The 15,744-nt window shown below is 29.7% G+C and overlaps 1 protein-coding gene and 1 long non-coding RNA gene across 2 annotated transcripts in view; one reads left to right on the top strand and one right to left on the bottom strand.

The window, feature by feature from the left end:
• The window catches only part of LOC130667966 (uncharacterized), a 184,725-nt gene that overhangs the window by 120,297 nt on the left and 48,684 nt on the right, over positions 1-15,744 (top strand). The window lies entirely within an intron of this gene.
• Positions 8,656-11,007, bottom strand: LOC130667967 (uncharacterized). Its single transcript, XR_008989935.1, has 4 exons — positions 10,862-11,007; positions 10,211-10,334; positions 8,964-10,111; positions 8,656-8,867 (listed from the first exon to the last, which is right to left on the bottom strand). It is a non-coding gene; the product is annotated as an uncharacterized LOC130667967 (long non-coding RNA).

The following is a 15,744-nucleotide window of genomic DNA, read 5'->3' on the forward strand; positions in this document are numbered from 1 at the left end:
CAACTTTCAAAGTATATAGTCATGTCTTTGAATAGAGTTTCATCCAACTTTCTTACGTCTCTCACTGGCCGGACTCTCATGTTGAATTATAAGTGCTTACAAATACTACGATACGAATGCAAAGCATTCTAACTATGAATGTGTATTTTCTGGAGTGACTATTGACTAACTGTCATGTTTTAACGTACACTCTAAAACCAAGTATGTAGTCGAAATTAACACACTTGCCGAATAACATTGAGATGCCATAAGTAATCTATAGATTCTTAAAACACCGTGAAAAGTGTTTTAAGTGACTACAAAACTATAGTTTTGTTTATGGCCTTAAATACAGAACACATTTAATATAAGTTAAAATAATACACTTGTAACACACTTGGTTTTAGAGTGTATGCTTGCAAAAAATATTACAATACACTATTAAATCTTGTTAACATATAAAAAAACAATAGCACAAATAAGTAACATGTCCCTGATAAAAAATACTTTTGAAAAGTATTGAAAAAGACGAGGATTGAATATTTTTGAATAAATCCCATTCCACAAGGTTTTCATCTGGACATATAATTAATACTTTTCAATTATATTGAATCTAAAAATAATATAAGAATTTCTAAGCTCCCAAAAAATTTAAAAAAATTCAAATAAATTGACAGTTTTCAATCTTTCTAAATCTTCCTCAATACCAAAGTAGTTACATATTTCGGGTTAAGAGTTGGATTAATAAAGATTCAAATAAATTGACATTTTCAATCTTTCTGAATACTTCTCAAAAACAAAATAATTTCACATTTCGGGTCACGTGTGGGATTGAAAATAATTCAAATGAATTGACAGTTTTTAATCTTTCTGAATTTCCCTCAATACCAAAATAGTTCCACATTTTGAATCGAGTGTAGGATTGAAAAGAATTGAAAGAAATTGAGAATTTTCAATTTTTTTGAATCTTTCTTGATAATAAAATAGTTCCATATTTCGAGTTATGACTTGAATTAAAATAAATTAAAATAATGGAAGATTGATTTCTTTTCAATACTGTTGAATTCCATTATTTTATTTAATTTTATTTTTATTGAAAAAAACAAACCCAACAGCTTGCGCCAATAATAGGGTTAATAGAGTTATACATAATGTAAATATAAATTTATATATTTACAAAGCTTAGCAAAATGTCTTATAACTAATACAATATTTATGCGTAAACTAAGTTAAATAAGTATTATAAGAATTAGAAAGTATTCAAATGATCGAAATTTCAATTTCATTTAATATTTTCCAAAATCTCCGTATGGATTGAAAAGAATTGAAATAATTTTCAATACTTTTCAATGAGTTTTTTTAATCAGGGGTGTGAATGCAATTATCAATAAATAGAACTTAATTATTTCATTTATATTCATACTACTTAACCTCATACTAAACTACTTTTTACTGAGTGGGAAAAAATGTTTTCTTAATGATCATCGAAATAATGAGCTTTTGTTCATTAACTTTTAATACACTATCGGAAGGGAGCTTAGAGTGAATACACTGAGAAAAGAATTTATCAAATATTAATAAAATTTATCAATATTTGATAAACAGCTTACTTAGATTTTCTCAAGTCGGTCATTATCAAATATTAATACAGTTTATTAAATATTAATAAACAGCTTATTAAATATTAGTAAACGTGTTTATTAAATATTAATAAACAGTTTATCAATTATTGATCGGCGGTTTATCAAATATTAATAAATACAGACTGATCTATAGTTTACGTTTCTACATATCTTATATACCATCGTGATATGTAAGCAGTTTGTTTAGTTAATATAGGTTAGGTGGAATTTAGCAAGCCTCACTTTTTTAATCATTTTTCTATAACACTTTATTTTATTTTTTTTTTATTATTTCAACAAGCATAAAAACAATTTGTTAGTTGTAACGCATGTATAAGGCCATATGTTAGGTTAGAGGGTACAACGCCACCACACTCATTAATACTATATACAAATCTCACATATCAATAGTTGATAAAAGTTTATTAAATATTGATAAACTTCTATTAAATATTGATCAGCGACCTATTAAATGTTAATATCAACTTATTAATATTTAGTCGATGGAAAGATCGATATTTGATATGTGTAGGATAGTATTTAATAAATACAGTCGAATATTTGATAAATCAATTTATCAAATATTAGTAAATTTTTCTCTCAGTGTACGGATTTTATTTCAATACGAATTTATTCCGCCACTCAGAGTTCATATTAGTTTTAAAATAATCAATCCGCATACGCAGGGTATGAGTTTTGTTTGGTAGGGTGATTTCGGAGTGATGTTGATTTTATTAAAAAAAAAAAAAAAAAAAAAAAAACATGCTTTTTGTGTATTAATTTTAAATTATGCCGACTCATGAATTTTTAATTTTTTTTGTACATACAATTTATCCATCTAAAATTTTTCAAAATCCGAAGTGTAACTTTTCAGTCGTTAAGCATTTTGAGGTCTTAGTTATAGTTAAAAATTGATATATCATTCGCATTTAGACCTCATAGTTCTCACTGAAAACACACTGAACAAAAAAATTTGCTATCATAATAGAAATCAAGACTACGCAGTTATTTGTTATGATAAGTGACATTTGTTGCGGTATGTAAAGTGAAGTTGCTGTTGTAACAAATGATATGTGTTGCGGAAAAATTTTTCGAATACGCATAGAATTCCGTGCTGTAATTAGGTGAACAATTTCATTAAGAATTACTGATTTTGCAAGAATTAGTAAATAACTAAAAAAGAAACTCATGAAACTTTGTTCACAATTGTTATCTGGAAAATAACTGTCTGTCCGAATTGGGCCAAACATAACGTTTACAACTATGTCCAATACAGACTATTAACCTTAGCAATGTACTAGATGAATAAAAAAGTTTACTGGAACCAGGAATTTTTCAGATAGATCTGAGTTGTTTCAGAACAGAAAGAAATTCCTAAGATAAGAAAAATTTCTTGACTCGGAAAAATTTTACTCCACCTAAGATATTATCGCTTCTTGATATATTCTCTTGAGTCAAAAAAATCACTTTTTCAAGGCGCCCTTAGCTATACTTAGACATATTGGTATATTTTTCAAAATAAGTAGCGTTTAATATTTTAACCATAATTTACAAACGCAATTTATGTCAAAAATGAAAAACTCGTGATAAATTCTTAATGATATGGTTCACCTAATTGAAGCACAGAATTATATGCGTGTTCGAAAAATTTTTCCTCAACACATATCATTTATTACAACAGCAACTTCACTTTACTTACCACAACAAATGTCACTTCGTTGCGTTAACCAAGATAGTTTTGTTATTATAACGAATAGCTGCGTACACGGAAAGAATTTACGTATGAATATTGCCATGTTATTTATTCTAAAAAGTACTTTGAATCGAGTTATCTTGGGCCATTACGACTTTTTACTTTCGAATTATGAAATTTTACTCTTTCAGTGAGTAAAAATCAATCAGATTAATTTTCACTCACAATTACGAGTAAAAATTACCCCTAGCGGCTGTCTAAATAAATTCTTTCTAATTCCACTTTTACTCGTAGGTTATGATAAAAAGTTGATGATTCGATTCAATTTATAAAATTTATTTTGAATTACAATAAAAATTACAATTAATAGGCTGAAATTTCCATAAAAAAATCTAATAACCATCTAATTGCCTTAGATGATATGACTTAAAATAAATATTTTAAAAAAGAATAAAAAAAAAATTACTCTTATTGTGTTGAAAAAGAAAGGATACAAATTTTTTTTTAATTTTTAAATAAATATCAAGTTATAGAGAGATACAGAGATCGTCTTTTTTTCCAAGCCTACGTTTGTGTGCGTAACATGTTGTCGCGAGCAAAATTAAAGACATTTAATTGAAGCCGATATTAACCGAAGATTAACGGAGACTACTGAAATATTACCCTGCAGTTTAGAGTAAAAATTACTCCCATAGATAAGAAAATTTATTCGAGTTATAAGCAGTTTTTCATCAAACAGCTAATGGGTTTTAAAGAATGGTATATTGGGGACTAAAAATTAATCGCATGGAGTAAAAATTAATAGATTAAGATGAGATATTCACAATAATCGATTAAATATAACTTTTAAAAAATCAGTAGTAAAGTAATACATAGTCTAGCAACGTTAATATTTAAACAAAAAATTTTAAATTTAAAATAAAATATACCAATTTTTTGCAACGGCCCAGGATTACTCGAAATTACAGAGTAATTTTTATCAAAAAATTCTTTCCGTGTAGTCTTGATTTTTGTTATGATAGCAAATTTTTTTTTTCAGTGCATTGAGTTCTAAAGTAGAGTTACTTTCTGGGCGGCAATTAAAACATCGAAGGAACTGAGGCTTTTGAAGACTAAACTAGAATTTGTTTTTTGACTCGGCAGGCGCGGAAGGAAGATCTAGTGATCGGTAACCTGGGAATTTTATCGATCCCTAGAGCTTCATCCGTACCGACTGTACTAGCATGGGTTTTCTGTGTGGTTTCCCTATGCAGCTACACTTCCACCGCAAAGTGAGTTGTAGGATATCATCGTAATGATGTAGTACAGTAAGCACAAGTCGGGCCACAGCCGCACAAAGGGTAAAAAAGCTTAGGGAGTATAAAAAGGGAAACAAATTTAAGGATGTATAAGGAAAAACTTTGTAAAAAACTGAAAAAATTGTGTGAATAAAACACACTAACAATTATTAAAATAAACTTTCCTCCGGGATTAGATAAATAAGAAAAATCATTCGCTCCGGATTAAATCTGAGTTTACTTCGCAAATTTTTCACATTGTATTTTTCAAAAAAAATTTTAATCAAATATCATATTTTGCCATCAATTAAAAATCATAAAATTAAGAATCGATTTTTTTGGTTGGCTCTTAAAAATATTTTTTTGTAATAATAATTTTCCTTCTCAGTGTATTGTACGTAAATTCAGTATTTTGGTATGTACTTAGTGTAGAAGTGAATGTTCAATATTCGTGAGGTTAAGCATCAAAAACCACTTGGATACGCTTGGTAACCATTTGGCAAATGGTTAAATTACTGTTAGTATTCATAGTATCTTAATGCCTCTTGAAACATTTTCATGATTTGGTCTCTTACTCCGGTATTCCCCGATCGATTTTCCCCTTATTACGTTTGATTAACATTTAATCCGAATCGCAAATACAATTTACGCTATTTTAATATAATATAATTATTATAGATAACTTTTCGCACCCTAAAAAAATTTAAACTATTTACAAATAAAATTTACTTTTGAAATTCTTGGAATTCAAGGGAATACTGAACTACCATGGAATGTTGTCGTGCGGACTAAATTGTCTTTATTAAATAATAGTATTTTACTCGTGCAAAAACACAAATTTTCCTGCGGAATTGATAAGATGTTCTGGATCACAAACGATCAGCTTGTAAACAACTCAGGAATATTGACTAGCATTTTCGAGGAACAATTGCATCTTACAGAAAAATCACAAGTGCCGTGAAAATTCTGAAAAACTCAATCTTATCCACAGCGAGTGAAGATTTTGCTTTATAGGTATACAATTGTTAATTGCATTTATATAGTATTTGTACATATAAAGATCTACTAAGGAATAGTTATTCACACGAAATAGTGGCTTACATTAAAACCACTGGGTTCGTACAAAAATTTTATTAAGATTATTATGAGAATTCTCGACATGTGTATACATTTTAAGAACACGGAAATAACAGAATATTAAAAATTAATAAATAATAGTAAAAAGTGGAATCTGTTATCAATATATTGTAATTATAATTAGTACTATTATGTACTTAAGGGGGGGGGGTAGGGTTTTATAGGCGAAAAAAAAGCATATTTTTGTGATTTTTTCCCGGCGAGATGAGTAATTTAATTTCATGAAACTCAATCACATATTATTGTACAACTTTTAAAGAATATCAGAAACAATTTTCAACGAAAAATATTGATTAATAAGCCGGTGACGTTGAATCTCCGGAGGCGCTTCGAAAGAAAGTCGTTTTGCGGTGCACATCATAACTCGTTACCGGATCATCGGAAAAAAAAAAGTGATATGCATTTTAAAGTTGATGTATTTCTCGAGGTAACCACGAAGAGCTTTTTTTTTTTTTTTTTATTTTTTGCAGCACTTGAAAAACGCGATTTTAGATCAAAAAATCGCGGTTAATTCGTTATTAAAAAATAGAAAAAAATGAAAAACAAAAAAAAACTCTTCATGGTTACCTGTTGATTTATGTGAAGAAGTAATGTTCAAATTTTCAAAAGAATCGGTTCAGTACATTTTGAGTTATGATGTTCACGGACTTAAAAAATAACGTTTTCGGGAAAATCCATTTAAAGTTTTTTATTCGTGAAAATTTGAAATAAACTATCAATAAAAGAATATGAATTTTTATACTTACATTGAGTCATTAGTTTACTTCCTTTGAAAGACACACAGCCGAAGAAAGGGATTCGGAATTAAACTTGTTTTCCTATAATACTAGTCAATGTTCTTGACTGGCTCAAAAGCAGAACGTTCAGGTTTGAGACCCCTATGATTTTCTAGTAAAATTTTGGTCTACCCCAGTAACTTAATATCTAACCACAAAGAACGTGGGTTAATGAGTTAATCAGTTTACTATTAGCTTCCGATAATCTATAATTATTTTTATTTGTTACGAATGTAAGCCCAGTTTCCTATCAAATTCTTTGTTCATTGAAAATATAATTAAATTTCAATGAGCATTGAAAAAATTAAATACTCAAAATCTTCTAAAAATAATGTTTCTACACTACATGTCTTGGATGTCCACCCTTCTCTATTGTATTAATCAAACACATATCATAGGACAGAAAGCTCTGTCTCGTTTGTCCTACACGACCTCCATGAATCATTTGTACAAGCGGAAGCCAGCGTATTCACAGTGAATAGAGCAACGTATTGATGCTTCTGGTAGCGAGCAAAATTTTCATCCGTGAATTCAGTTATCACAGACTAGTCGTGTAGAATTAAGTTGGCTTGGTTCGTTGAGATTTAATGGTATCAATGTAAAAAAAGATAGAAGCTAATGTATATTGGAAATTTTTTATTTTCAGATTAGAGGGATTAATGTAAAAAGCTCAAGCTTAATTAGTACGGATGAAGTAGTGTAAATCGGATGTTCAGCGTATAATCTGTCTTTAGATTTCACATTTACGGTTTATCCTTCGTTGAATAAATTCAATGATATTCGATAAAGTCTATGCATGGATCAAATTTCTACGTTAATATTAGACGCATTGAGTTTTATTACCATGAACAGATGACTGGATTAATCATTACATTATATATGCGAAGTAAAACTTTTTTGTTCAGTTTAATATCAACCTTGGCGGATCTAAATTATGGTAATGTACTGTATGTACCAAAAAATTCACTCAACAAATTTGCCCAAGCTATAGAGAATCAGCCGAAAAATGGATTAATATATTAAATTTTTCATAATTTGACGATAAAAATATGAAAGAATCATTTTTTCAGAATTTTTGGCTGGTCCATTTTGCCCCAGGTGTCATGCGTGTAGGGCTAAGCCCGAGTCGAAATTTCAAGTCTGTTTTAATCGTAAAAGTTTCCAAACCCTTTGAAGTCTCATTTAGCGCCTAAAACGAGACCTGTTTTGAGCGTAGATGACGGCTTTGGAAAATAAATACGATTAAACCAAACCTGAGCAGTACCATTTTAATCGTAAAGGTTATTAAAAGATTTACCATTATTATTCTTTTTTAACTTATTCATTATTATTATTACGACTTATTATTTTACGACTACCTTATAACCCACCTCAGACAAGATCCAAATACATCGACCGTAGCGTAGGGGGTAAAGCGATAGTCCGGCGAGCGTTAGGTTGTAGGTTCGAATCTCGGGTAGGGCGAAAATATATTTAATAATTTATATTTAATAAGTTAAGCGTATGTGTAATACCTAAGTGTGTAGTGTGATTATAGCTCTATAAAGCGAATAAAAGTCACCTCTCCTGACCTTGAATCTATAACATCCTATCTCCAACTACGATCCAGAGTGAAAAAAAATAAAAATTTTGCTTCTTAATCCGGATTTTGAATCGCAAATAACGTGATAGTTTTTTTCATATTATGTATTTATCAATATTAATTTTAATGAAGTATTATATAATTATAATCAATATATAATACAAGTAATAATTATTATTAGCAATTATAAATAATGTTATGCTATTTAAATGAAAAATTATAAAAAAAAAATATATGACCACAGTAGGATTCAAACCCGAGTCGCTAGGTATTTTTAAATGTAATATTACTATTATTATTATATTTCACATTATTATTATTTCGGGTCTGATTTGATCGTAACTGTGTCAGAATGGGACAAAACTTCTATGATTACGATGAAAACAGACCTGCGCCTATAGAGCAACCAAGAGCAGCAGGTCTGTTTTAATCGTAGAAATTTTCTGAAACTAACTTGCAAAAAATACGATTAAAACAGACCTGAAATTTCGACTCGGAAAAATACGCAAATATATCTAACTATAAATATAGTAATTAAACGAAAAAAAAAAAAAAATTTTTTTTGATCAAAATTTCAGGGTCGCCGCTTTGCCCCACCCTCCCCTACTACATCGAAACATAAATATCTTCGATCAGAAAAGATAAGTTTTTGATATAAAATACAGTAATTTACATATAACTTGGTCTGACTTGATCATAATTAAAGAACAATACAATTGCTTTGGGCTACGTTGCGGAAACTGTCTATTGTCTTTCAGCCCAATCGATACTTATGAATATTCACTCAACACCATTCGCGATCTGAAATGAATGTACTCGTGTATAAATCTTAAATAATATTATCATAATAATACTGAATGACAAAGTATATGCAGTTTATTTTTATCCATTACTAACCATCAGTAAAAAAAATTTCCAGAATAAAGCAAAACAGGTTTCTTGTATTTCAAAGTATAAATCTGCAGGAAACATATAATAAGTTTCTTGAATTATTATAAATTGAGAGAAAAATTCGGAAAATGGTTGACCCTGTGGATCAGCTCCAAAACTTCCGGCTGTACACGGTAAGAAATATTTTGCGGATATCACTATGCCAGTATGGGCGTAAACGCCATACTGTATGGTATCGAAGATTTTTATAGGTTATAAAATTATATGCATAGATGATTCAACCATTGCAGGAATAATAACATTGGCGATAGTTGTCGTGGACGCCGCAATGTCAGTATGGCCGTCAGGCCCTTACTGCATTGCCGTATCCACAATGATTCTGGCAGATAAACCTAGTCTAACGACATCTATATAGTTTTGGTGGTAATACGATGGTATACATTGATTGACACGCCAGAAATTATGGCATTGTAGGATGGGTCTCAGGGCCATGCTGTATCGGTGTGCCTGCTATGGCTTCAGTACTATCCAGTATAGTAAATAACGCCATACTTCTGGGACTCGTTATAAAACTGTCTTGGAATATTTCACATACTATTTTAGTATCTGTCTTGAGACCATACCAGCATGGTGTTAAACGCCATGCATTTCTTACCGTGTCTCTAAATTGGAAAAATCAATATTTTTGAGTACTTCAAATTTCAATAAGATTTATTAATAAACAAAACCGATCGAAATAGGTTCTATCAGACTCGATCAAGACGTTTTACTTTTAATGCGAACCAATTTTAATGGCCAACAAAGTTTTCCAATCGGTATATCAACGATCTAAATCAGTCAAGTTGTTTAAAAGTTATGACATACACATATATGAGTCATTTCACCAAATAAAATTCTTTTTACGGGGAAAATCGCTGATTTGGTTCAAACCTTATCGAGATGTTCTATATATTCGACAAAAGAATTTTCAGAAAATTTGAGTCCTTAATGTGCAGCGATTTCAAAGTTATAATTTTTTGAGTTTAAAAAAAAATTAACACCATTGATTTTCTCGTGTTGTTACTAATGTATATTTAAAATTCGTAAGTCGTTTGTCTAAAAATCAGACAAAGTTACATTCTAGACGCCCTCACAAACTGCAGAAAGGGCGAATCCTAAAAAAAATTACGCTATTGATTTCCTTGTTTCGTAAATAATATTAAGTTGCAAGATCAATTCTGTAGGTCTTTGGGCTTAAGAACGTGAATACTTACATTTTTTACACCCCGCAAACTCCATAGGAGTCGATTTCATAAAAAAGTTCACGCTATTGATTTCCTGGTGCCGGACATAAGATGCATTTTCAATTTTCCGTCTGTGGATGGTTTAGTTGCAACACTGTAAAAAATCACCGGAGTAAGTCCAAGCGGTGTAGGTGTTAAAATTGGCGGTGTTAAATTTCAACACCGAAAGCGGTGTGAAAACAACGCCGCCGCTGGTGTAAATATTCTTTACCGGTGTTAAATAGAATTTTCCGGTGTTAAAATATTTTACTTTGAGAATGTCTGCATATGCGTGTGCGTGTGTGCACTCGTGTGTGTGTGCGTGTGCATGTGTATGCGTGTGTGCATGAGTGTTCGTGTGTGTGCGTGCGTGTGTGCAATAATATCCATGAAAAATATCAACTGCATTAATTTTCTGCATAAATGGATAATTTTTTCAATGGATATTATTGCATTGGATGTTTTTATAATGGATATTCTGACCAGTCACCCCACAGACACACGACTGTACGATAAAGTAGGGAACAAGTCAAAAATTGAGATCGAAAACTCTGCGGCGTCGATCAGCCTTTCGATCTTGGATCCCTCATTGCACTGACGTGCAAACTAGTATTCATAAGTTTAGTATAAGCGACTACTCACATAAAAAATTTTTTTATCGTATTTTCCAATTTATGATTTAAAATTTATACTCAAGAAAAGTATTTCCGTCCATTATTGAAACTCTCTGCACTGTAAGCCAAACTGTAAACACTGAATTGAATTTATGTAATGAGCAATGCTGTCATTCAAATAACTTCTTTCCAATCACTAATAGACTATTTATATTTACGTGTTAAATATAGACAATAAATGATGGTATTCGTGACCTTATGAATGATTACATGTGCATCAATCTATTATTGGTACTGCAATGAATGTAGATTAAACAAAAACACATTTAACATAACATTTAAATTCACTTAAAAAAATATGAGTCATTTCATGTGAGTGAGAAAATAAAACTAAAAATATTTCAAAGTTTGAGATTCGTCTGTCATGATGACTCGCTAACAGTATAAACATCCGGTTGAATTTAAGTCGTATTCTAATAAAATTTTTCTTAGAAAAATTTCTCACGTGCTTTTCAAGCGTCGTTTAACTTGCCATATCTTTCAAGTATCGGATTTTCATACTTGCTGGTATGGAATAGAAGTTAATTCGGGAATTGGGACGTAAAGTTGGAAGTACAATGTCCGTGAGAAAAGTGATGTGTTTGTAGGAGAGAGTCTGGCAAGTGTCCAAGTGCTATCGATAGTACGCAGAGCCATTAATTATCTTGAATCGTGAGCACAAAAGAAAAGGACTCTTGCCGTTGGTTAGTTAGGTATTTTATCGCTGATTCCAAGCAAATTTCACCGAGATAATACTTTTTGAAACCAAGACATTTTTGTTTCTTTATGATAAGTATATAAATATATAGTGCAAAAGAAAAATAAATTACGTTGATATACAAAAGGGAAATCTTGAGCTTGATACTTGCATTTTGTGATTCAACGTTAATTTATTCTATTGCTTCAACTCTTTGTGTTGAATATTAAGCATATTTTTTATCAGTTAAAAACTATTGTCCAAGAAAATAGAACTTTAAATGCGAATTTTGAGATAAGTTTTGAAACTTTTGATATTTATTTATTTATTTATTTATTTAATAATGCCAATGCAGTTGCCAAATAACAAAGTTTAAAAAATAATTATTGCAATAGTGGATACAAATAATATAAAATTTAAAACATAGTAACGATAACAATAAAGATACTTATGATTAATAATAATAAGATTTAATTTTAACATGATTTAACTAGGGTAGCTGAATTGATATAATAACTGTAAATATACAAACCAATAATGATAACAATGTTATTAATATTAACACAGAGGATAGTAATAAGTGATTTAATTTAAATCTCTAGCTCCATTAAATAATCGAACAATTTGGTTTTAAAGACCTCAATATTGGAAGCACCAATAATATCAGGGGGTGGTGTTTGCCAGAGACGAATGACAGTGATAACAAATGAATTTTCATAATAATTTGATACAAAATGCGGAATTTCAAAGTTAACATTGTTTGATTTATAAGCTAAACTTTGTGATCGTCGAGAGTCTATATCGGTAAATTGTTCACTCAAATAAGTAGGCTTATCTATTTGTAATAATTTATAGAAATATATATACACTGTAAAAAGAGCAGTGTTAAAAATGGACTCGTTTTAACTCCACCCGGTGTAAAAATGAGATTACACCAGTGTAGGAGGAGTAATTCACCGGTGTTAAAAATACCGGTGTCAGAGCGGGGTAACCGGTGTAAAAGCGGAGTGATACCGGTGTAATAGCGGGGTAAATTGCGTCCGCTTGGAGTATTAACTTTAAAGATTATAAAACACAAAAAATGTCAGTTCTTTATGAAAATTGATGAAGAATATCATTTTTTAACAAGTATAGTGATCGAGTAAGTAAAAATATTCACAAAGTAAAATATTTTAACACCGGTAAAGAATATCTACACCGGCGGCGGCGTTATTTTAACACCGGTTTAGAATATTTACACCGGTGCCGGCGTTATTTTTACACCGCTTTCGGGGGTAAATTTAACACCGATAATTTTAACACCTACACCGCTTGGACTTACCCCGGTGATTTTTTACAGTGTAGATATGTTACTCTGAAGTATCTAAAATAGAATGGTGAAGAAATTTTTTCAATCGTCCCCCGGTGAAAATTGAAAAAAATTAATAAAAAGTGTTTTTATCAAATTTTGGAAAAATGACTAGAGCTAGAGAAAAAAATTCAAATCAAAGTTGTAGAACTTTAAATTTTACATAAAAGTGGTCTCATGGTTTTTTTTGCTATTATTAAAATTAACAGTTAGGGCAATTAGAAGCTAGAAGATGATAGTTACCGCTTCAAAAAATCATAACTCGCTGAAAATGAAGATATTCCCAAAATGTTTTTTTTTTTTTTTTTGCAATTATTTAAAAATAATAAACTGATGTTAGCTTTGGAATTTTTTTCTACTCTATGTTTCTAGGCAAGTATAAATTTATTTACTTGGTGGAATATTTTTTGTGGCGGTGACTTTGCTTTTACTACACACTCAAAAAATTAAGTAATGGGAATTACTATCTAGTTATGATAAAATTTTTACTCTCAATCCAATAGTAGTGAATATTTTCTAGATGATTGTATAAATCATCTATATTGTAATATTTACCATATTTAAAATAATTGTTACAATCCTGTATGTTAACTAGAGTTAATTATTATTATTATTCTAAATAGTTATATCTATAATCTAGATGGTAACAGTTACCATCAGAAATTATAACTGTTACTATCCTACAAAATTTATTGCAGGAGTTATCATCCAATAATTAGTAATTTTATTAAAAAAAATTATGACACTAATTCTTTTTGGATTGAAAAATGTTCCAATCATTCTAAATGATTGGAAGTAAAAATTTAGCATTACTTAATTTTCTGAGTGCAAAGCAGCGTATCAACTGTCTCATGCGTCAATATACTGAATGGGCCTATACTAGTGTTGTTGGTACACATACTTTTATTTCATGGGTACACTGATCGAAAGGTTATCTTGGTTCAAAGAGAATTATCTTGAGTCAAGAGAATATTTAGGAAAATGGAATAAATCTTGGTTGAAGAAAATTTTCTCTTAATTTTGATTATTTTGATTCAAAAAGTTATGTTTTCGACCCAAATGGGTTAAAGCTTTAAGTTAAAAATATATGATTTTAGTTCAAAAAGAAAAAATATTTAAAGAAAGTAAATTGTTTTTTGAATTAATATTTTGAATTTCTTCATTCATGTATATTGAATATTTTATTCTATGAAATTTAACTTCTCTACGTAAGGAGTCAGATTTCTTAAACCAACTAGTGGCTATTGCTTGAAACAAAAATAAAAAAAATTCAAGTCAAGAAAATCAAGCTCTTGGTTTTTTTCCATAGCAGCATTCGGATAACAGGAGCACTCGAGTCTATGCAGCTTCTCTACTTCGGACACTACTTTGTGTATGCACGTAGACGCCCGAAGATCCCAAAAAAATGAAACGAGTCTGTTCAGCGCTGGCGCCGCATATGTGCAATTATATGTATATTACACACCAATATTCTAATAGTATTAGTTTATTAATTATACAATTAACTAATTCATATACATAAATTGTTTTGAATTGAAGTGTTCGGTAAAAATGTAAGTTATTGTAGTTATTAGTCATTATATCTGGTGTTTTTCCTGATTCACGTTAAGTTAAATGGTGTCGTTTCAATCACAAAAAAGTAAGTTAATTATTATTTATGCTGTTTTTAATCATATCAGATACTCAAGTTTGTTATCATTTCTGATCCTAAATTTATATAAAATTGTTTCCTTTTTAGTGTGGTATATATCATGCAGTTGATGCTGTCGATGGAGCCAGGATAAATAACCTAACCTTTCATTTATTTTTGTAACAAAAAAAAAAATTTTTATTGTAATAAAGAATCAAAATATATTTTGATGATTAATTGTATATACTCTGAAAATTGAATTTTTAATAAAAACAATTAATTTAAAATTGAACTGAATTATTGTATTTTAAAATAAAAGTATTTTTTATTTTACGTTAATGTATAATTTAGTTTTAAAATGAGTTTTTTATTTTTTTAATCTAAAATTAATTGTTTTCAGATAAAGTCTACATTTATTTTGAACTAAATGTTATCAAATCTTTAAATAAATTAATTTTTACTTGGAGTAAGTTAAATGTGCCTCCGTTTAAAAACTCGATGTATCGAAATGAATCGATATCGACTACATTCGAGAGAACGATGTTTTTAGAATGAGTTGGTATCTTCTAAAACCAAGAGCTAAATTTTCTTGAGCCAACCAAGTTGTTTTCTTGTTCGGAGAAACTAAAAACATTTAAAGCAAAAATTTATATTTTTAAATCAAAATTGAATTTCTTTATTGAAGAGCTTTATATACTCTAATTAAAAAAAAAAAATTTTTTTACCAAGAGAAAATTTTTTCAAACAAGAAAAGAGGATATTTTAATTTAAGAATTTATTTTTGGAAACGATTTTCTTCTTGACCCAAGAATTCCTTTTTTTGTGTGTAGAATGTAATATAATCCTATATAGTCCTTCGGCTTAAGAGGAGAGTCCGTATATATCTTGTTACCTAAGCATTTTCTCAACGGTTTCTTACGTATTTTCGGCCAGGGATCGCGAACTTCAAATCATTTTGTTCAAAAGTGGTGCTAACAATAGTTAATGATTAAATTATTTAAATTAAATTGTTTAAATCGAAATATCTCTTGAATCGCTGATTTGACGGGGATGACATTTCATCAATTGTTTTTCCCAAAATCAGAGCGAAAAAATGGTCTCGCGACGATATAATAGAATTTTGCTTTAGAAAAAAATGCTGTCGATTGGTGGCATCGACATTTTTTCAATTTTTTTAATCCGGACCGGACTTTGAAA

This window comes from Microplitis mediator, chromosome 5, assembly GCF_029852145.1.
Source record: "Microplitis mediator isolate UGA2020A chromosome 5, iyMicMedi2.1, whole genome shotgun sequence".
Classification (NCBI taxonomy): Eukaryota; Metazoa; Arthropoda; class Insecta; order Hymenoptera; family Braconidae; genus Microplitis; species Microplitis mediator.